Below are 23903 nucleotides of genomic sequence, written 5' to 3' on the forward strand. Positions count from 1 at the left end.
CCATTCCCGTGTTTAAGGAAGAAAGATCTTGTTAAGCCATTTCAATGGAGTTCTGGTGATCTATATGTAAGTGTCCTGGCCAAGGCGGTCAGGGTCACTAGGGACTGCAAGCATTCCACATTAGCAGTTCTGCCAGTGAGTTTCTGCCTTGATGATCTCAATTGTCCTCTTTTGATGTCCTCTGTGCAAATCAACACAATTTCCTTGGGCATCAATACTGCTTGTAGTAACCTTAAAATCTCTTCAGGGTTACTTACCAGGGGCTTTCACTTCATGGGTTGCTTTCCTTCCAGGTGACTATGAGAATGAAAGATTAGGAGTGCATATCTGGAAGCCATTTGTTATTCCATCTGAATTCCATTCCAGTTACAGAGCTCAGAGAAGAGGTGTTACGTCCAGCCTTTGGGGGCTGAGGTATTGTCCACTGACTGAGGCAACTGGCTTTTTGAATAAAGTTAGAGCATGTTTCTTCCTCTGGGTGTGTTTCAAGTAAATGGCTTCTCTAAGTTCAGAGAGTTCAGAGGCTCTATCTTTTTTTTTCCTTTTTTTTTTTTTTTTTGAATTTGTCTTTTTCTTAATTTTCTGGAATGCTTTTTGGAATTCCCCAGTCCTTTCTAGTGGTCATACTCTGGTCCTATAACAGTATCCCATTAATACTTTTCTATGATTCCAAACCCAGGAAGCCGGACTTTGGCAAAATCTTGCCATTCTTAAAAATGCTGGGGTTGTCTTTCAGTTTGTGGTGTGAACGGAGAAAATTTCCCACTTTCATTCAGTTGTCAAAGTTGTTTACCTAAAGTAACTGTATATCCCAGGTACTTTTTTGGGGACATAGTTGGTCTTTAGTAGGGAAAATTCTATATCCTCATTTAAAAATGTAAAACATTCATGGTTTTATTATCAGAATTCTCATCTATAAAAGTCAGGAATAGTGGGCCCGGCGGCGTGGCCTAGCGGCTAAAGTCCTCACCTTGAATGCGCCGGGATCCCATATGAGCACCGGTTCTAATCCCAGCAGCTCCACTTCCCATCTGGCTCTCTGCTTGTGGCCTGCGAAAGCAGTCGAGGACGGCTCAATGCATTGGGACCCTGCACCTGCGTGGGAGACCTGGAAGAGGTTCCAGGTTCCCAGCATCGGATCAGCACAGCACCAGCCATTGCAGCTCACTTGAGGAGTGAATCATCAGACAGAAGATCTTCCTCTCTGTCTCTCCTCCTCTCTGTATATCTGACTTTGTAATAGAATAAATAAATCTTTAAAAAAAAGTCAAGAATAGAAAGGGATTAACTTCTAAAACTTTGTAATTTGGACTACAATTCCTAGTTTACTCAATAGCTGTTTCCCCAGGAGAGGTACGTGGCCTTCAGGCATCATGAGTCAACCATGAGAAAACTGTGCAGGAGAAAGGAAGAATAAGTCTTTTACACCTTGTTTTACCATATAATTAAGGAATCATGTGTGAGAGATTCATGGTAACTGGTTAGAATAGAGTGAGAGTCTCCCATATCAAATAAACATTGAATTGTCTTACCTGCCATGTTGAGATTCACTCAGAGTTCGTCAGCAGAGATGGCCCAGCATCCCACGGGACCCAGAGGAGATTTTGCGCTCCTTTCCTCGTAAGACTTATGTAGCATGAGGCAGAATGATTGAGCACCATTTCTGGACTTCAAGAGATTTTGCTTTCAGAGATTTGCCTCTTGGCATAGAGGGACTGGCACAGAGTATTTTTGCCAGTAGATGAGCATCAATCCTTTTCCTAAGGCCCTTCAAGCTTGCAGCCATAGCACGTGACTCAGATCATCCGCATCCCGCTCCCTCTGAATTAATCCGGGCCTGGTTGTTCCTGAAATGTCAGGAAAGCTATGCTTGATAAAATAAGTCTGGCTTTCCATCTTTTTCCCTCTGCCACCTATTGTCATTATCAGTCTTATCACTGTTATTAAGATATCAAACACTATATTGATCAATGACTGAATGGAATCTGAAGGCAACTTGATAGCTTTTGTAGTTTCCTCCTGAGTCAAGGGTAGATTCTAAAGAAGTGAGTACACAGATGTGCCTGCCCAGCCTGGAACTCAGGATCTATGTTGGTGTGTTTTCTAAAGACTTCATCCATTCAACCTCAAAGAGGCCTGGCTATTATCTGTGTTCCCAATTACTTCCCTGAGTTCTTCAGAGTTTACCTGTTTTTCTCTGAGAGGCAAATTACAAGGTGATTTCCTTTTTCTTGACCCTGTAGGCACTATTCCATTGTCTGGGTACCCCCTTGCCCTTTCATCTGCATAGGTTCCACCAGCTGCAACTATCGTTTGCTCTCTCTCTGCTTGGGCAACATATAGACACAAGGACCTTTAAGTCTTGCCAACTCTGATTAAAGATACTAACTACTTCAGTAAAACCTTCTATGACTTTTCTTGGACCATTTGAAATTTGTCCCAACTTTTCCTTATATAAGCACAACTCAGACATAAAAAAATAAAACCCTTCATGTTTGCATAATTATTATTCACCTCCCTCAAAGGGAAAAAGGTTTTGTCAGAATTTTGGTATTATGTCCTGCTGTGAGTGGTTGGTCATCTTGGTGATTCCATTATCCCCACATTGGTGAATCCTAATTCAATGACTGAAACAACCCTTGCCATGGAGAAGCAGATGGCATGAAGTTAGCCGAATACAAAGAAATATCACTGAGTAGGCTTAGGATGAAATCTGGGAAGGAAGAAACATAGTCTCCTCCCTCACGGAGGTTAAAGATGAAGAAGGGGAATCAGTTGACCTGCCTCACAGGAGAAAGAACCGAGAAACGGGCATCCCAAGTACCACGCCCTTGTTGATAAGTGGTGGAAAGGTGATGTGAGCTCTATGTTGCGCTGCTTAGCCAATGATGCTGATGTAATTCCATGAAGGCCTGCACATATGGAAACTGTCCTTCTCACTATCCTTCTTACAAAGCAGACGTCATTCAGATGATACAATTATAGTTAGGGGAACCATTTGTTTTTCACATTTCATGGTCTTGCAGCTTACATGTAAGCCGCACATCGCCACAGGATGAGCCTCTCTTTCTTTTGTGTTTCTGACTTCAATGCATCCCATTTAGCCAAGATACCCCCTAAAGGGGGAATTCTGAGCTTGCCATTTTTGCTTAGGTCTGTTACTTGGCCCTGGGACACTTCTCAGTTTGATGATATCATAGCTGTTTCATATCCACTGTCAAAGGCATGTTATCTTGAAGAGCCTAAATGACAAAGACTTTCATCTGCCGCATAAATTGCAAATAAGAACAAGACATTTGCTTGTAACACTTAGATGGGGTCAGCATGAGGCTTTTGGTGATTGTGTCTGGGCAGTAACTGAATAGAAAATATGTTTATGAGGCAGAAATAACAGAACTTTTATATTAATTGTTGAGGAACAAAGTAAAAAAAATACATGAATGAAACAAAGTGAAAAATTGAATGTGTAACAGCAGTTTACAAGCCTTATATCCAGAAATGTTTATTGATGCAAACATAAAAGGTCGCTAATTTCCAGAGAGAGAAGGAAAAGGACGAAAGCTGGGGTGGGAGGTAAAGGGAGTGGAGGGGCAGGGTGGAGTCAGGCTGCTCCGATCAATGTGCTTGATCCCTGCAATTCAGATCTGTGATTCAAGTGCCTTAGGCTTTCTTTTCCATCCAACTTTTTTTTTCCAGTTTTTCTCTAAGAAAAGCAACAAAAAAGTAAGAAGGTTTTGCACTGTGCTGTAGTGATTTTACCTCTCTCGGAAATGGTGAAACGAGGAAAGACATGAGATTTTTGTTGGTTCTTCCTTTCTTAGGCCTTCCCCCAGTGTGGTGGAGAGGGCATATAGCGGCCCTACGAGATGAACAGAGTGTCCTCCCTGATGTAAGCAGCATCGTGCTGAGCTATCTGTGTATCCCAACTGAGGAAGCATTGGCTCAGTGATCAGGGCTATGGGAGCAGAACTGATGTAAGTCAAAAGAGGCAGAGCTGGGCACAGCAGCCAACCTGAAAGACAGAAAAAGAGGACTGAAGGAGAAATAGCTCCTCGTTTCCCTTTGGCATGGCATGGGCATGTGCCGTGCTACTCCCCCTGCCTACTGCAATCTGGCAGTGTGTTTGAACTTGTGTGATGTAGAGTATGAACTCTCATTACCCCAACATCTGAGAAAGCCATGGTGTCTAGATGGAGAGGAGATCATGTCTCATAAGTCATTGTTGACAATACATTACTGAGATTTTTAAAATAATCTTTCAATGGTACCATTTGCTTCATTCAGCATCCCAGAGTTGTACATTGCTTCTTATCCATCATTGAAATTAAAAAAAAAAAATACAGAACTCCAGAGAGTTGAAAGAGAAATAAAAAGAAAATACAATCAACAAATGAGTAGACTCATGGGGAGAAAGATTGAGTGAGGTGGGCACTTCCTAATTTGTTCTGCAGTTGATGCTGTCAATTGCTTTCTAGTCATCTTCTTCCACAGGCTCAGGAAGGAACACAGCACCAGATAGCAAGAGTTGCCCGGTGCCCAGACACCTGTCTTTGTTTCAGGAAAGAATCCAAACAGATAACAAATGTTTTATTGACACAATGAAGATAACACGCTCCACAGAGTACAATCTACTTTGGAGAGAAGTGACACTTTCTCTGGGCTGTGTCTACCATTTCATAGATGTTTTAATCAAAATGAAGGACATTCTAATAAGGAGGGATTTTTGGAAGTAGAGGACAATATTCTGGAATCTAAGCACCATTTGTTTTTGTTCCTTACATGGACTGATGCTTGCTGTGCACGGTAACTGCCAAGTGTACCATTTAGCATGCTAATATGCGTAATGAGTGTATGGCGAAGCATAGGTCAACCTAGTTGAGCCTTAGATCCCCAGACTTGTATGAACCTGAGGCAGTCAAGGGATCTGTTTATTTCCAAAAGAAGGTGTAAGAAACTCACATCCTGTTGCCCTGGAGATAGCTGTAACTATTCTTTGTAGAAAATTAATTCCCTCCTTCACTTTGCAAACACAAAAGGATCAGTACTTTCACGGGCAATTGTACTATTTGGCGACGTAAGCTTTTGTTTGGTCAACAGTTGAAGTGCTGCTCCTAGAAGAAAAGAACTGGAAAATAATGGACACAAAAACTAACAAGGAACCTTAGTAAGGTAGATGACATATTCTTTGAAATTTAATAATGCATTCCTGCACTTTGCCATTTACTTTTTGTTTGGATTTGTGAGGTGGTAAATAGCCATCAGCATTTTGAATACAGTTTCATAAGATATTATAGTTAGCGTGAGAGATTTATATCTACAACAACTTTTTACTTATTTTTTTCATTGCCTCTATCCAGGATTTTTCTCCTTTTATGTTTTATGGATGTTCCTTTTTAAAAAGATGATTAACTATGAATTAAAACAGCATATTTCTCCAAAGCTTATTTAAATTTCAATTTTACATGTGTTGCAAGGAAGTTAAGGAGCTACTTGTATAAGTTTAGTAGATGTGTAAAATACATATGTGAGAAAACGCAACATGGTTTCTAGGTCTCCCAGTGGCACGGAAAGAATGAAGAAATACTTGACGAAGATAATCTCTTTCATCTCAATAAAGCAGATTTGTAGCTCTTGGAAGAAAGACACGTTTCTATGCACAACCTGAGCTGAGGGTGATGAAATACCACTCGGAGTGGATTCAGTCAAACACAATGGGCGCCATGTCTTCCGGCTCTCACGAGAGAGCTATGCTGCTTTCCCATTGAACAAAACCTGCCAGAACTTCTCATCCCCCTACGGATGTGGGGGAGTCGCTCCACTACAGAGGTCCATCTCTGCAACTGCAAGGAGCCTTAGCTCTGCGCATGAAGAAAAGACATGTGGGCAGAGGAAATCAGGGGAATCAGATCTATTTACAGGCAAAAGGGAAATACAAACGCACAAGAGTCGAGGTAAGCTCTGGATAGAGTGAGTTCCAGTTTAGAAAGTTTGAGACCCTCCTTTTATAGGATAAGATATAATTTTTAGCCAGATTTAGTTGAATTTTCAAACGCAGTAGAGTTTGAGGCCAGCATTGAGTATTGTCCATTTCCACACCACATGTGTAAGTACACCAATCCTTATCACGCTCTAGAGGCGACGATTCAGCCTAGATTTCAACAGGTTCACTGCAGCCTAACGTGCACAACATGCTGTGACACTAATAAGAGCCAATCATGTCATGCTGGGTATTTCTAGCCAGTGTAGGCTCCTAAGAATTGATAGCCCACCACAGGGATTTTCATTAAGAGTGTGGGTTTTTGGCAATGTGGGAATACAGTTAGTATTGTCACTGGTAGTCTAAGTCCTTGTTGTTCTTTAAACTTTTGTACCCGAAATGCTAGCCAAGAAGGCGAAGGGTTGTGACCTGTTCATAAAAGGCAGCATTACTGGGACAGGAGTGTATAACTGTCCCACTTCCTCGTCTGGCGCGATGGTGCAAAGGTCATGCCCAGAGAGAAAGGCTGATCAGGAAAAGACAGACCTCCGAACCTCCCCCACAGAGGAACTGACTGGTTCTGAATAGAATGTGACAAATCTCAAGCCTCGAGCACTTCTGAGTACAACTGAAATTTGGGGGTTAGCACTTAAAGAAAGCAGGCAAGCTCAAAAATAGGCCATTTCTTTAACCAGTGTGAGCCAGGGACAAAATAACATAAACCTTCCTAGAGCCAGACTAAACCTGAAATACTTGCCACAAGATTATGTCTTCTTAGGGGACACGATTGAATTGGATAAGATATGGATTAATTTATGCCCTAGGTCACTGTTGAAAATAAATTTAAAAACCAACCAGCAATTAATGAAGGCTAGAGGCGGTCGTGATACCACTAGTGGCTAACAACTTAACGAAAAGAACTTCAAAAGAGAAAATCCAAAGGAGTCCTGTTATAACCGGTGTCATCCTCAAGTGCAGGCTGCAAGAGAAATGCAATTCATTAAAGCAGGTAAACCCAGCCAGGTAAACAATAGCAAAGCCTGAAGGGGAATTAATATCCAAATTTGCTATAATATGCTAATACATGCTAGAAAAACAACCGGCTTTGATGAGGAGGGAAAAGGGATATTTGACAGATATAGGAAAAAAGGTATCAGGAAAAATTAACCCCCAGCATACCCAGGCGGTGAACTTACGTAATATAGACAACAAAGAATCCATTACAAATACATTGAAAGAAGTAAAAACAAACAAACAGCAACAGAAACCAAAAACTTTCTTAAGCAAGGGAGGGTATTATCTCAATTTCTTAACAAATAAATAACATAAAAATATGAAGATTCAGCAAATGAAAATTCCAAAATTTTCAAATTCAATAGATGGATTAAAGCTAGACGGAAGTTAGCAGAAGAAGCAAGGAACTTGGACACTGATTTATTTAAAGAGAAAATGCATTCTGAAAAACAGCCATATGACCCACTTCTGGGAATATATCTAAAGGAACTGACATTCGCGTAAGACAAAGTGACCTCTTATGCTGCATTTACAACAACACAATCTACAATAACAAAGATACAGAAACAATTCAGATGCCTGTAAGAAGAGTGGATAAAGCAAATGTGGTACATCTACTCTGTAGAATACTGCGGGGCCAGCAAAACAAATGAAATTCTACCATTTGCAATAAAATGCTCCCAACTAGGGACAGTTCCACTTAGTGAAATAAGCCAATTCCAAAAGGACAAATCTAGTATGTTCTCTCTGATATACAGCAACGTTCATGCAAGCAAGTATACTCGGTAGTGGTCACACATTACAGTCTTCATCTCTACTTCTGACTAAAAGTTGGACTCCCACTGAAATTGTTAAACATAGCGTGACAATAGAGTGCAGGACTTCATACCATTCTCTGTACTTCCAATATCAGGATGCACTTAAACAGCAGTATGATGGACCTGTGACCATTGTTTAAGGGACTGAACTATTGTTACCATACTGCTACAGTGTGATCTATATGTCCATTCTAAGCCAGGCATGGTGCTCACGTGTAGAAGTAAGGAAGAAAGGGAGAAAAGTGGGTAGAAAGATTCAAATGTAAACTAGAAGAATAACAACAGATTAAGGAAAGGAAGAAGAAAAAGCAGGTAGCAAAAAACCACAGGAAGAAATGAAAGGAAGGAAATAATACATTCGTATCATTCATACATAATTATAACACATTATTATCTTTGTTTTTCAATTTAATGCAAAATTTCAAAATTCCAGTGCTTGACAGAATGATAAAATGCATGTAATTGCACTCTACCACGTCTGTGCCTTGTTATAAAGCTTTTAGCATTGCTGTAATAACTTGTTCTGTACATAGAGCATATAACATAGAGTTAAGGTTAAGAAATGAAAGCCCCCAAACAACCCTAGCAATGGAGATATTATCTATTGCAGAAGCAAATGACCTCATGCGTGGGGTGACTCTTTAAATTCTGTATGACTTTAAATTGCGTGAGCTAGACTGTGGAAGGGTAGCTAGGAGATTGGGATGACGCTGTTCAGCATCTGTATTCCAGCAACTGAATGGAGCCTTGGCTTCACAGCACTCATTCACTGTGTGCCTCATCCAAGCCCCAAGCGTAGTCCTCATCCCAACTGGTGTTTTTTTATGGCTATCAATCTGTTTCTTTTCCACTGGCTTTCTACTCGGGTATTATGGATTAGGAGTATTTCTGGGTTTGGAATTTATAAAATGCCTGTGGTTGAGAGATGGGACTAACCTGAAAAGTTGTTCAACAAGAGACTCTATTTATTGATTTATTTTTTAGATTTATGTATTTTTTATCAGAAAGATGCATCCACAGAGCCAAGAGACAGAGTTGCTCCCTCCCCAAATGACTGCAGTGGTGGGAGCTGAGCTGATCCAAGGCCAGGAGCAAGGAGTTTCTAATGGATCTGCCTTGTGGGTACATGGTCCCAAGGTATTGGGTCAGTCCCACTGCTTTCCCAGGCCACAGCCAGGAGCTGAATGGAAGTGGAGCAGTGGGATTCAAACCACTGCTCCTATGGGATTTTGGCTCTAGGATGTGGAGAATTAGTGAATTGAGCCTTTGTACTTGGCATGGGCAAGTTTTTTTTTTTTTTTTAATTTTTATTTTCTATGGCGCACACATATTTGATCAGGGTGGGAATGATTGAGGGTCAGGTTTCCCCTGTATCTGGGGGGAGGGGAGAGACAAGGGGAGAAGCCACACCTAGCTTCCCAACCACTGGGCAAGAATTTTGCTGTGCAAATGTTAGTTTGTCTCAAAGATGTTTTTCTATATTTCCAGGGAGTTTCCATATTTGTTCTGTAGCACCTCTCTCACATAGGTTAGTGTTTAACCTCTTATCTTAATAGTAATAATCAAATCATCATTTAAAGCCTATCCAAGATATTTTGTTTATTAAATGTTGTACTATCATTTTCTAGGTTCCTTCAACCACACAACACTCAATTTTTTTTCTCCAGGACTAACCTATACAGTGACATGAAATGAATTTAGTGAATAACAGATTGCCTGTAACATTAAGTAGCTCCCTCAACTCATTCAACATATAACTTGCTTTTTCACAATTACATCATTACCTCCAATAATTTCTTATTGTATCTAAGAGATGAAAATTAGCAGGATATCAGATGCATATTGACCCTTGGTATGCACTTGCTACATTGGCAAAACCCGTGTTTTGTCCAGCTGTAAAATGTTTTTCAATGAAACGGCCACTATTTTTAACTGTTGTCATTATATAAACTGCTGGTGCTGATCCAATTTTTCAAATTCTATGGAAATTTACTTTATAAGTGCACTACATTCAGGATTTTTTTACACGCTCACAAATAGTTAAAAATGTTGCAGATCCAACTGTTTTGGAAGTCAGCTGTGTTATCTTCCTCAAACTTCATATTTTTAAAACAATATGTTTTAAATTAAAAAAAAAGTGGTAGTTCAATTCTCTAGGGAACTGGTGCAGAAATTAGGGAAAGTGATAATGTATTACCTACCACTTTTACAATATTAGCTTGTAGAAAAAATACAATCAGACTTTATTATGTCACATATTTATAAGAAGTTTGAGGAAGCAATCTATGTTTAACAAAAAATAAAATAAAAAGGCATTTTAATTTAGAGCCTGTCAAACTGTAAATGAAATCTATGTTCAGGTATTTGAGCTTTAAATAAATTCTGGTCATACGTGTTATCATCTCACAAAATGAGGTTATGGATAACTAATGTCACGGTTGACAAACAGTAATGGGCTTTCTTTGGAAAAACACATATTTACTCAGCCAATGTTCTCTACATTCTTAATAAGGCTGACTAAAGCATATTTGGGCAGACCACTGAATTCACTTGACAGCAATTGTGAGATGTGCTCAGTGCTAACATTAAAAATGAATCCTTTTATTGAAGTCTAATTTGTTTGAACTTTTTTGAAAATAAATATAATTGCATCATGTGCAGCTGATATTTTCTTTGATTATGAAATCTCTAGTTTTAATGTCCATGTCCTGGCCAATGCTAGATATCCAGTTTTGCAGAATTTCCTACTTTAAGTTTCTGTTCTTAGGAAAAAAATAGACATGGGAGCCGTTCGATACCATTGTTTCGGCTGCTAGCCCTGGGTCGTGGGCTTTCTTCTCATCAGATGGAATCAGACAGTGGTAAGAACCTGATTGCATTCAACAGGGTACCTGCAGGAACATCTTTGCTTTCTGAACTACCCTGTTGTGTTCATCTTTTTTATATGCATCCAGTGGTGTTCACTGCAGCAGCGGCATGCTTTTACACAACGTATTGGCGGGGAGGAACTCTAACAAAAACTATGGAATTGCCTGGACAAACTCCAATAACATCAGTTTTAATTTGCCATACCTCAAATTAAAGTTCAAAGGGGACCAGTTAGGAGAATTAACAGAAAGCTGCTTTTCCTACAGTCTTCTTGGCTGTCTACCATAGAAGAGATATAGCTGAAAAAGTTAAATCATCTGTATAAAATGTGAAGTACTGGTTTTTGTTTTGTTTTGTTTGTTTTTTTATCGCAACCAAACCCGGCCAGGCCCCCACACAGTTTCAGCGCTTGGGCTTGCCAGTGGATGACGTGAACTGACTCAGCCTGGTCTGCCCCAACCCGAGCCAAGTGTATGCCAGTGGGTCACATTCCAAAGCCTCTTCTGGGTTGTTTACCTCCATACTTCCTGCGTTTATTTGTAGGGTCAGTGTCCTGTCAGAGGAACTGTTCAGGTTCCTCCCTCCGACTCCTTCCTGGTGTCGGGCTTCACGCATACCAGCAGGTCCTTCGGCCAGCTCCGCTCTTCAATCCATTCTGGTTCCTGCTGTTGAGAGTTTCAGCCCAGCCACGGCTTGTCCATACCCACGTATATCTCATATATGGCTCAGTTGGGGTTGAGGCCTAGCCGAACCCGTCCCACATCTATCCTGGTCCTCCGGAACACCAAACTGTGCTGCGGTCTAATCGGCATGGTGCGTCAAGTCCGAATCGATATTTGTGCCAAGGGATTACAACTGTGACCCGACCAGAACTCAGCCCCTTCCAGTTCCTGCACCCCTTAGTGGTAGGCCAAGGTGAAATGGCCTGTGCCAGTAGGGAATGCAACACCCGACCAGTACACCTCCCACTGGTTTAGGTGAGGGACGAGAGTGTGATGGGAAGAGCTGGGGAGAGCTACAATACTCCTTGGCTCCAATGGAGGTCGGAGCTCAGAATAGAACCAACCCAGGGGGTAAAACCACCAGCTGATCGGAGTTATGGACGGTGGCGGGCACTGTGCTTACTAGTAGTACATGTAGGAGCCTGGACTGGGAATGCCTCAAAGTTTCTTAGGGGATTCCCCTGAACAAAATGGAGGAATCAAAGCATTAACCAAGAAAAGATGGAAGATGGAGTAGATCAATCAACCACCTCAGCTATATGCTTCCAGCGGAAAACTGGACAAGGGGAAACTCTAAGATGGACTATGTCAATCAGTGGACTCTGCACCAGCCTCCTCATACCTGGACTGTTGCTGATGATATGTTGGAGCTTCTAATTGATCGAGGTGACGCTCTGCTGGCTCTGCCTTCAAACCTGAGAGGGCTTCCCTAAGAGGCCGTTGAACTTGAACTGGACAAGTGGGATGCTGGACTCTGTATGGTGTGAGCTTTTAATTAGGGAATCTCAACGGAACTTGAGCTGTGGTTATGCATCAAGGTGAAGGAATTCACCATGGGGGAAGGGTTTGGTGTGAAGGGGGGGGAATCCCAGAACCTATGAAATTGTGTCATGTAATACAATGTAATTAATGAATAAATGAAAAAAAATGTGAAGTAGCCTTCTGTAGAATCCCAAGTGCAAGAACAGTGTTACTACATGGGCGCTTTGCCTCAACTCACAATCTTACTGAGCCCCCTACCTTATGTAAGTGAAAAATTTTAGAAGTTTGCATCTAACATCTTTTCCTCCCAAAACAGTTCCTTTATAATACATTTCTCAAAAAAAAATCCATTCTTTTTCTTTAAAAGTATTTCATCTTTTCTGTGGCCACCCTCAAGTATTCCCTTTCGTCATATTGCCAAGATTTGAACATCATTTCCTTAACAGCTTTTTGTATACTCTGGGCCTCAAAAAATCCTTTAGGTAAAGCGTTCATTACTTTTCTCACACAAATGAAATTTCGATTGAATAAATAATCCGTTTTTTTCTAAATAAAAAATTTTCACATCTTACACTAGCCAATTTTAAAGACAACTGTTAATGAATAGTAAATTATATGAACTGCAATATGATAAGTTCAAAACATGGGCAAAAAAATACTCAACTATCACCAATCACTGGGCCCTGGCATGATACCCTAGTGGCTAAATCCTCATCTTGCATGCACCAGGATACCATGTGGGTGCTGGTTTGTGTCCTGTCTGCTCCATTTCCAATCCAGTTCCCTGCTTGTTGTCTGTGAAAGCAGTAGAGGATGGCCCAAAGCATTGGGACATGTCACCTTTGTGGGAGACCTGGAAAAAACTCCTGGCTCCTGGCTTTGGATCAACTTTGCTCCACTGCAACCTCTTAGGGGATGAATTAGCAGATGGAAGATCTTTCTCTCTGTATCTCCTTCTATCTGTAAATCTGTCTTTTAAAAATAAATACATAAATATGTAAAAAAGAAAGAAGCTCGCTGGTTTCTAATTATTGTATCGTATTTTACTATTATCTTTGTTACTGAGATTTCTGTGTGTGCCTACCTTCAAATTTGCATATTCTACAATATGTTGTTAGCCTCAAATTATCCGCGAAGAATATGCTTTAGTGGTGTGCTGGTCAATGTTTAACAACCAGTTCTCCAAGGGAGAGAGGTTCTAATGTGTGGCATTTGTTGACTGAAGCAGTGTAAATCTGACAAGCATGTGTGAATCAACTGGTAAAACTCCTGAAAATTTAGCCATTTCATCATTTAGGCTTATTAGAGTTGACACCAGCGTACCTCTGAGGTTTTGATGGCAGAAATAAAACAGCTGCAAGTATTATTAATGAGTTGTTCTTACTGTCTCATTGTTTTTCTGACTTACTTTTTTTAAATCTATTGCTAAACCTGTACTTACTTTAAGCAGTGCCAGGTTGAGTCTCTGAGAACCATTTTTGAAGCAGAGCCTTCTGCTTCCACCATTGACCTTTTATCCAAGAGCCTCTTGAAACTTAAAGACAAATACAAAAACTCAGATTCCACTTGCCCTGTGACGTGTTTTTGCCTTTTTTTTGGTATAGCCTTAGAATTAATATTTTAAACTGGTAAAAAATAAAAACCAAAAATATATGACAGAGAACATATATTCCATTCAAAATGTAAAACACGTATTTTCCAGTTACTTTAAAAAGGATGGAAATTTATCACCTAAATTGTTCCACAAAAAAACCACAGTTTTTTTTCCCTTAAAAACAATCAAATGTCTAGTTCTGTACTGCATATGCTATAATTTTTGGACTTTCCTCAAATATCACTGAATTCAGGTAAATCATGCTGAACCACAATTTTGTCTTGGTTGAATTTCTTCAGTGATTGTATCTGAATAGCTTTGTCCTATTTCAAGCCATAATCTTTATCATTAGTCCACCTGTCAATAGCTCAAAGTCAGAACAAGCATCGGATACTCTGAAAACAGAGTATGCATCCATGTAGGTAGGAGCAATTTGTTTTCAGGGAGGATGACAAAAGAAATTTTTAAAAAGCAAGCACTCAGAGTAGATTGAAATCGTACTTTGCAAAAATAAAAAAAAAGAAAGGAGGGAGGGCAACTGAGAGAGGGGCAGAGGAAGGAATGGGAAAATGGATGTCTTCTTAGGATTGTGTTTTTGAAACATGAAGTCCGTTCCCTTTACGTTAAATAGGAAAGATGAGTAGTGAATATTGATGACCAGAGAGCATTTCCTGCTTCCACTGCATCAACACTAAATCGCATTGAACAGGGCAGTTAGCTATTGTTTGGAGTGTTCCAGGGCAGGTAGTTATTCTTCAGAGTCTTCTGGGTTGGTTAGCTGTTTTGGAGTCTTCCAGGGCGGTTAGGTATTCTGGAGCGTTCCAGGGCGGTTAGGTATTCTCTGGAGCGTTCCAGAGTGGTTAGGTATTCTGGAGCGTTCCAGGGTGGTTAGGTATTCTCTGGAGCGTTCCAGGGCGGTTAGGTGTTCTCTGGAGCGTTCCAGGGCAGTTAGGTATTCTCTGGAGTCTTCCAGGTGACTGTTCAGGTTCTGTGCTGCAAGAAGCCTTTAGCTGTTACACATCCTTTTGTACTTTAACATGCAACAGAATCTGATTTTCAATTAACTTAGCATGTAAGACTCGTGTCATAATTGCTAAAGGTACTGATTTATTTTCATGTATTTACAAAGTGACTGTTCTTACTTACTCCCATTCATGATTATTCTTATATTCATTTCACTAATAACCCTTTTGCAGATTCCTCCAAGCTTTTCTTACCAATCTGAATTCTACTCTGAAGTACTATCATGACACTATACCCGTTGGGCCAGGTGCAGTAGCCTAGCAGCTAAAGTTCTCGCCTTGAATGTGCCAGTATCCCATATGGGCACCAGTCCCTGTCCTGGCAGCCCCGTTTCCCATCCAGCTCCCAGCTTGTGGCCAGGGAAATCAGTCCAGGATGGCATAAAGCCTTGGGACCCTACACCCAATGTGGAACATACAGAAATAGTTCCTAGCTCCTGGCTTTGGATTGGAGCAGCATCGCCCATTGTGGCCACTTGGGGAGTGAATCATCGGATGGAAGATCTTCCTCTCTGTCTCTCCTCCTCTCTGTTTATCTGGCTTTGCAATAAAAATAAAATAACTTAAAAGAAAAACAGTACACCCATCCTGAAACAATAATTCCTTTGCACACACTGCTTTCCTATCACAGGACAATTAATACAATATTATTCTTGGCACATGCTAATTCATTCATTTTAAAAAATGTTTTCTTTGCAGTTGCATCTTCCTAGATAAATTTCCATGTGAACTGTGGATTACAGTACTTGAACTCACCCTGTGTCTGAGAAGCTTTGCTGACATTGCTGATAAGAAAGCACACCTCATGCATAAATGACAATCATGCATCATAGGAAATTTTAAAATAACACTTTTGAGAAATTCTGTACAACTGTTTTAATAAGGCCAACCCATTAGTGTAGAATATACACACATGTAGCCCTCATGATTTCTGACACTTACTTACCTTATGTAATGACACAAAATGAAGTGGAAGAAGCAAGACTCAGTGTAATCAACAAATGGAGGATTAGATGTGTTGGATGTATTCTCTCAATATTGTTATGCTTGGTTTTACAATTTTAGTTCCAAAAGCTCAAATGTTTAAGAAGAATTTTATTTATTGTACTTTAAAATCAGAATTAGAGATAAAGAAATCGAGAAATCTTCCATCTGCTGGTAAACTCCCTAGATGGTCACAACAGTAAGAACAAGATTGATCTGAAGCTAGATACCAGGAGCTTCTAACAGGCCTTCCACTTGGGTGTAGGGGATCAAGGGTTTGAGCCATCCTCCACTGCATTCTCAGACCACTAGCAGAGGGCTGAACAAAAACTGGAGTGGGAAGGCAGAGGATTATCTTGCCATGCCACTGTGATGGTCCATTTATAGTTCATACTATTAAGATTGATTCATAAAAACTAGACAAGGGATCTTAAAAGACTGATCAATTTAATTGAAAGCAACAGATCAAGAAAACAAGATGGAATAAAAAAAAGGAGAGATGTTTTATCCACTGAATGACTCCCACAAATAGTCACGACATCCAGGGCTGGTGCAGGCTGAAGCCAGACACTGGGAACTCCTTCCTGCATACCCGCATGAATGACAGGGCCCAAGGACATGGACCAACCTCTGGTGATTTCCAGACACAGAAGGAGGCAGGACTCAAACTGCAACAGTGCAATGGCTTATCCTGCTGTATCGCAATGCCAGGTCTGGAAGCAATATCTGAATAAATGCAGTAGAGTATTTCTGTAAGCACAATTTAAAAACATACATAAACCCACACATACAAAATTAAATCAACACTTGATTTACTTGAGAAATATTACTTGAGGCAATGGAAACATTTTTGTAAGAATTAATAACAAAATGATATTCTGAACATACTAAACCATAAATATGTAATTCATGTGGTTGAATATGTAAACATACCTAGTGGGATATTATGTACGTATGATAAGATAAAGCAAAATTAATAAATGGGTGTCACTGTCGGAATCCAGCCCATAGGAAAGCTGGGACAGCAGGGGCCTGTGGGACCCTGTTGAGAAGAGGCTCCAGGAAAGAGAAGGTGGGAGGCCTCTCCCCCACAGTGTGCTCCTGCCCCCAGTGAGTGCTTGAATGTGCTTTCGTGCTCTCCCTGAAGATCAGCAGACATCTGTGCTCTGTCTAGTCCATCAAGGATGAACAGTATTATCTATTCCCTGTTACAATAACCTTTTGACTAGGTTGCCTTGTTAGCTTCTTTGTTGTCTCTGTGTTCTTAGACATGGTCTAATTCTGAGTTATGTCTGAATCATTGTTTCACGACATGTATAAAAACTGAGACCCTGGAAATAAACTTTGTCAGTTGCCAAAAGAGATCACTGTACCCACCCCCCCATTTCTTCAGGTCGCATCTCATCCCCACGAACCCGCAAGGTAAACTTGCATGTCACTTGCCTAATATTATCTCTATTTATGACTCAAAATGGGATCAATATCTCTTCATTCAGAATTCTCACTGTCTGTCCCTCTCCCTCTCCCTGCCTCTCTCCTTCTCTTCCTCTTTCTCTCTCTTCCATTACCCAAAAGACTGATAGTGAATAGTGTTTTTTGCTTGAAGAATTTATGAATCATATAAAGCACAATTATGCTACTATAAAATGTGAAGTTGAACTTAATCATAGTCTTATAATTAAGGTTTATTTAAAGAGCAAAAGAACGTGAGATGATAACACAAGTCAGAAATCTGACAATATGTTGAATTTCTTAGACAAAGTTAAAAATCAGGTTTGCTTGTTGATCATAGGCACAAACAATGGATTTCACTGTCTAACTCTTTGAACCAGTGAAAGCAAGAATAAGACTGAAGTGTTAAAACAGAAGTCGTTTACTTGATTTTATCTGGCTATGCAATTTTCTGAAATGCATTTAATAGTTTTCCAATGGGAATTGAGAGAAAATGATCCCAGCTGCAAACTCCTGGGTAAGTATCTTTAAAGGGAAAACATGTTTTCCACATATAGTAAACAAGCAACATGCCCATCTGGCAACTACTGTTGTATGTGCACACTTGTCTCTCTGTTCCGGAGAACAAATACAGGGTGTGTGACATGACTCAGGGTGAGCTTGGAACAAACACGCAAAGCTGACCCACTCTTCTTGCTGAATTTTCTCAGCCACATATGAACCGAGAAACTCAATCTTTCATATTTCCACATGATCAGTAAAGACAGACGCATTTTTAATATTGCTGGAATTTTGGTGTGCTTTTCTTCTTACGTAAGGTTTAAAATTCATGTCATTCTTTGTGTTTTAATGCTAGTATTCATTTCTCCAGAGTGTAGATTTTTTTGTTTCTAATTATGTGAAATCATTTTTAAGCATATGGAATATAATCTTACACTACCTTCTGGTGTTTTGGGAAGCCACACTATAATTTGCTAAATGCAAATGAATTGCTGCATTTATACACTAATTGGAGTAAGACATTATTTTCCACATCCCCCAAAAAGATCTCCCTATGGACACATGTAACATGTTACAGGATTCTAGTAAGGTAGAAAAGTCACAGATTATTTTCTCTGGTAACAAAACTCATATATAGTTTGTCCACTAGCAAGCATAGAAAAAAAAAAATACATTGGAATTCACCAAAACTATTGACAAAAGAAAATAGCAATTTGAAGACAAAATCATGGCCAAGGACGTCAATGTTCAGGAAAAACTTTTTTTGGGGGTTATCAGTAATTGAAAGTGAGAGATAAACTACGGAAAATGTAAAAGCAAATCATTTTACATGAAATAAGTGAGACAAAGACAAATGCCACATGTTCTCCCTGCTGTTTGATATGAGAAAACCTCACCCTGAACGCAGGATGGTGATGACTGAAGGGCTGCGGCAGGGGGACAGAGGGCTGGCTCTGTGTAATGGGCGTCCAATCAGAGCAGATGAAAGGAATGTGCTCCTAGTGTTACTGTTGCAAGTAAGACTGCCCTAATAGCTGATCCTTGTCTCCTGCCGGAAAGAACTCAGATGAAAGACCAACAATAAGGAAGCTAGTGACGTTTAACGAGGGTTATATTTGACAGATCAGACAAGCAACGCTGTACAAAGTTGAGGATTCTATTTGTGCATTGACAGGTTTTTGTGTGTATAGAACACCTGTTTGCACCCTATCACTTCTTTTTTTTTCCCTCTCTACTGGAATGTTACCAGGCAGGAAAGTTTCCAGAGTCTGAGACATTCCCTTGGTTGCTATCAGGCAGGTCTTTTGGTTTATATAAATACTGGCTTGCTCTCACAACATCATGACCTTTTCTGCCACTGCTTTTCACCCACGTGTGCACTCATCTGTCTTCTTGCCAGTCCTAAAATTTCACCCTGAAGAGAAATAAAGGTGCTGTTGTGCCTTGAGCTAAGCTGCTTCCATCAATGTCGGCATCGCATGTTGAAGGTCTGGTTCAAGTCCTGACTGCTCTACTTCCCGACATTGCTCTTGGTTAAAATGGCTGTAAAGGCACCATGCAACATCCTGTGTGCTTGGATTTGTACCACACAGCTGGAAGACACAGAAATTTCCTTGGCAGTATGTATTTGATTTATAATGGGGAGATCCCAACATGCAATGTATATTAATATGAATTCTGTGGGAAATTTCCTGGTGAAATGTGCATTTCCAAAAATAGAGTGTAGCAAAGGTCAATGTGTTTAGTGGAGTAACCCAAGGGATGTTGGTGTAAGAGGCATAATTAGTCTTGTCTTCCTACAAAACTATATACTGGAGGTGTCAATGAAGCATAGAACAACTCTTGCATATTCCTGAGAAAAGAAGCAGTTGGTCATCCCTGTGCTGTCCAGGTAGGATTTAGCCACCACAGCTAGCTGCCAACATGACAAGGGCCTCCCCTGGCAAAAAAATCGATGGATGCAAGTGGGGTGGAAGTAGATGTTACCTTCAGGTGGGTCTTTAAATAAATAGTCACTATAGCAGGGTGAGAGAGATTATCTTTACTCATTGATTCAAACAACTGAAATACGCATGAACCATTCTGTCTAACTCCATTCCTCAGAGAACATCTTGTGGATGAGCCCTATGCTTTTATACAAATGCAATGAAAGCAGACATAGGAAAGATTGATTAGCAAATTTAAGAATAATACTGTAGCATTTCACAATAAGGAAATATTTTTGCAAAAAAATATTGAGTGAAAAAACATAAAGAAAATAAAGTATGAGATGATTATACTATTAATAAGAAATGAAAACAGTTGCGTAGTTATAAAAAGTAGATCAATTTGTTTTGAGTGAGAGGAGAAAGGAATACAAAGGGGGAGTCTCTAAGGTAAGAATCACAAAACTCTAAAAGGAAAGCCCTGGCAATGATGGTTATGTTTAGCATCCTTTCTGGTTGTATGTGGGATCCGGGTCCCGTGGCTTTATACGTGCGACATCTTGATATCTTGCCACTTTTAAGTGCATGTGTTCAGGATGCCTTTTCAACTTTAGCTAAATAAGTGAAATATTTAATGGCATTATATGCTTGTATGTCTAGTAGAATGTCTGACTGGAGAATCACCTGCTAAGAACCTCAAAAGGACACGGTGAGGGTTTGAAATAAACCCTATTCTAATTCTGAGTTGGGAAATGGGAGAACTAAAAGAGAAATTGTGTTAGTTTTTTGAAAAAACATGTCTATATATACGTTAGTGTCTGACTTATCCTTTTAGCTTTACTGAAAGACCAAAGGCTCCAAGCAGAGTGAAGATGCCAGGTTAAGCCCAAAGACTTGCAAACGAGTGGCATAAATGGAAAGAGAGCCTGTTGTTATTTTGTAGCGGTGTGCTAACAAAATGGGGTGATTGAAGAGTGTTCTTCCCCTACCTTTAAGATGATTCAATAACATTTTGATCACTTGCTGGGCTCTTTAATTCCTGAGACTGAGAAGACCTCTATTCATTTAGTGGAGATGTTTTTGAAGACAAGCAGGTACATATAGCTTTGAAAGAACAGCGTTTGTGTGAAATGCATTTGCCAATCTTATAACAGGTGTGTTATCACCTCTGGATTTAACTAAGGATGAAATCATTACTCTTGGGGACATTTATGGTGCAGGGAGTACAATTTTATGAGTGGCTTTGGATAGCTTTTGCCTGGTCTTTTCCAGAAAAGAACTTACCACATAGCTTCTTAAGTTCATTGCTCCAAACACAACAGGAATTGTGTATTCTCTTTATAACTTCCCACTGTGATGCCTGAGGATGATATGTTAGCCCTCTTGCTGATGCTGTTGTAGCTTTGTGTTTTTGTTTGGCATATTCCTGCTATTTGGCTCAGGCATTCTTCAGTGTTTATACAGGGATGAGGTTTCCAGTGGGACACTGGAGAGAATAAAGCCTTTAAGGGAAGAGCAAGAAGGGACAGTCATTTTAGGCCTTGAGTTTAAGAAATAAGTTACCTAAAGAAATGTGTTCGTGCTCCTTTTTATGACCTCCACAGTGTATGACTGTGATCTCCATGAGAAAATTTATTGCATCAATGAGTTTTAGGATTTGAGGTTCATATTTCATAAGGATGTCTCCGACTATCAAGTATTCTCTTTCTCCAGACAGCTACATGGGATGTAAAACCCAAGAAGACATATTTGGTACAATTCATATGTACATGGCCTAGTTTTACTTTTCTGATTAAGATGAGCACTTTTTTGGGCTTCAGTAACTTGTCGTGAAATGGTAACTGCATAACCTGAAACTTAGGACTCACCTGTTACACCTCTGCAGCTATCTGTCGTGCAAAGCTCAACTACATTGTTCTGGGATTGGTCTTTCATGTTCCTTCTACTAACATAGGCTAGATGAATAACTGCACTGGACAAGTTAAGGGGACTAGTTTCCCCTGGGATTGACATAAGTTTAGTGAGTTGAAAGTGGATATGAGATGAGGGTTTTCTAGGCAGAGGATGTGGCATATCTGTATTCTGCAGTCCAACAACCAATAAACTTTTTTTTTCCAACAGGAACTTATTTGATGTGAGGCATAGAGAATGATATCTTGTCCTAGTATAATCTTGAAGACTTCTCCACTAGCAGTACAGCACCTCTCTTATCTGTAGATACGAAGATTATCCCTGTAAAACTTTGCCCAATGTTTTAGGAAAGTATCCAATTGGTCACTGAACAATTCCCATTTCCTGAGGTAATGTCCATAATGTGAGCTCTCACCTCTTGGCAACATATGACTTAGAAGCTTTGAACTAGTGAAGTCCGTGTTTTGTCCTCTGTATCATAGGAACGGGCCTTACCTCTGGATACTGATGTATGAGATTCATCATTGCTCCATACCTAGAGTCCCATAAACTACAATGTTCTTATAGTCCAAGAAATTAGCATAAACATATCCTGGTTGTAGGAGTAAACATTTAATGTATGGTCGGGATCCTTTCCAGAGCAGCTCCACGTCTCCAGGATCAGCATGAGCCTAACTAATTTAGTTCTCAGTGATCTGTTGTGTTGTTGCTGTGACTAAGCAATAGCAGAAGACAGCCCAAGAAGAATGCTTCATTTGGTGCTGAAAACTGGAGTGTCAGGTGAGAGGACAAATGAATAAATCACCTGCACCCCCCCTAAAAACAAAACAAAACAAAGCAAAACACTAGCCATTTAAGGTCCTCCGCAAGGAGCTGCCCTAAGATGCAGGGTTGTTTCAGTGGTCGTATTATCCAGATTGGCTGCCTTATTGTGCTGTCTTCAGTAACTGACCAAAAAGAAGGACATGACAAAGAGGTTTGAGAGGGCTGTAAAAGAAGGCCTTTATAATATCTAATACTGAAACCCATTTGGCCCAGAGAGTATTCTCCCTTAGATCATATACCAGTGTCACTAACTGATTAATGGCTCACAAATGCTGAACCAAAGTGCACTCCTTTTTCTTCTGTATTAGTTGAATGAGCATGTTGCAAATGGGAAAATGCTGTACATTCGCCCCTATTCTAGAAATGTGTTGGTCAAAAGTTTTGCAAAAGAGTTACTTCAGGGGACTCTAAGGTTAATGATAAGCAGGTGGGGTTTTAAGACCTGGGTATATATGCCCAGACAAGGAGCGGACACCTCAAGGTCACACACACAACTGACTCTCATCTGTCTGCACTGAAAGGGAGGTTGGGCTGGAGTCAAGGTTAGAGTGAGTAGACCACTCCTTCTTCTGAAATGACTAGAGTTTCCCTAGTTCCATCTCCTCAGTAGTGATTGCTGCTTTGGAAGCATGCTGGAATGAAGAGTTTCCTCAGTTCGGAATGAATCAAGTTTGCAGTTTTGGACCACAGCTCTTTTTGACCCTCGCCAACCTAGTGATTGATGGAATGAAAAATGCTATTGTGGAGGCTGAGTTTTTCTGGGACAACTGATTACTCAATGCCCTGGTTTTTTACACCAATGACCCAGTCTTACTGAGTTTCCCCGATGGCAGATTGCCACAGAGAACAGCTATAAATCGAGACTGTCCATTGTACTTCCATTTTTTTTTCCTAGCTCTTTCCTTTAGCCTGCTCTCAGTTATAACAGACTGGAGGCGGCAGTTCTCTTGGTCACATCTTTAATGTTTGAAGATTTCTTTTAACACAAGGGAAGGTCCAAGATAGAAACATGTCCTTTAATGCTATATTCCCCTAAGGAAGTGAGGACCTGCATCATTATAGACTGCAGGGCCCTCTCTCAGCCTAGAAAGTGGTTAGATTCTCCCAGGACTCCTTTGTAATGGTTGCTTGTTTATTGAAATGTATTGGCCACGTATTATTAGTACACCATCATAACATTATACAAGGAAACACAGATCTCATAATAAATACTTGGCAGGAGTGTTATAACCCAACATAGAATCATCTTTCGGCAGGTATGTCTGAAATTCACTCTACGCAAAGCAAATCTGCATAGATGTGAGCACTCATTTGCTTTTATCTGGGAGTTAAGACAGTGCTCAGGAGAAGAATTTTCTCTCTCCAGCTAAGATAAAAAATGGCAAACATATTTACCATTTTCGTCATAAATGGCAGCTTTACCTGTTGTGATACTCCAGTGGCCTTAAGCACATTAGTAAGACTCTTCACCATGAATCCCATAGCCAAGTCTCCTGAAGAAGAGTACAAACTGTAGGTGACAAAAAGA

The sequence above is a fragment of the Ochotona princeps genome, chromosome 3 (assembly GCF_030435755.1).
Source record: "Ochotona princeps isolate mOchPri1 chromosome 3, mOchPri1.hap1, whole genome shotgun sequence".
NCBI lineage: Eukaryota > Metazoa > Chordata > Mammalia > Lagomorpha > Ochotonidae > Ochotona > Ochotona princeps.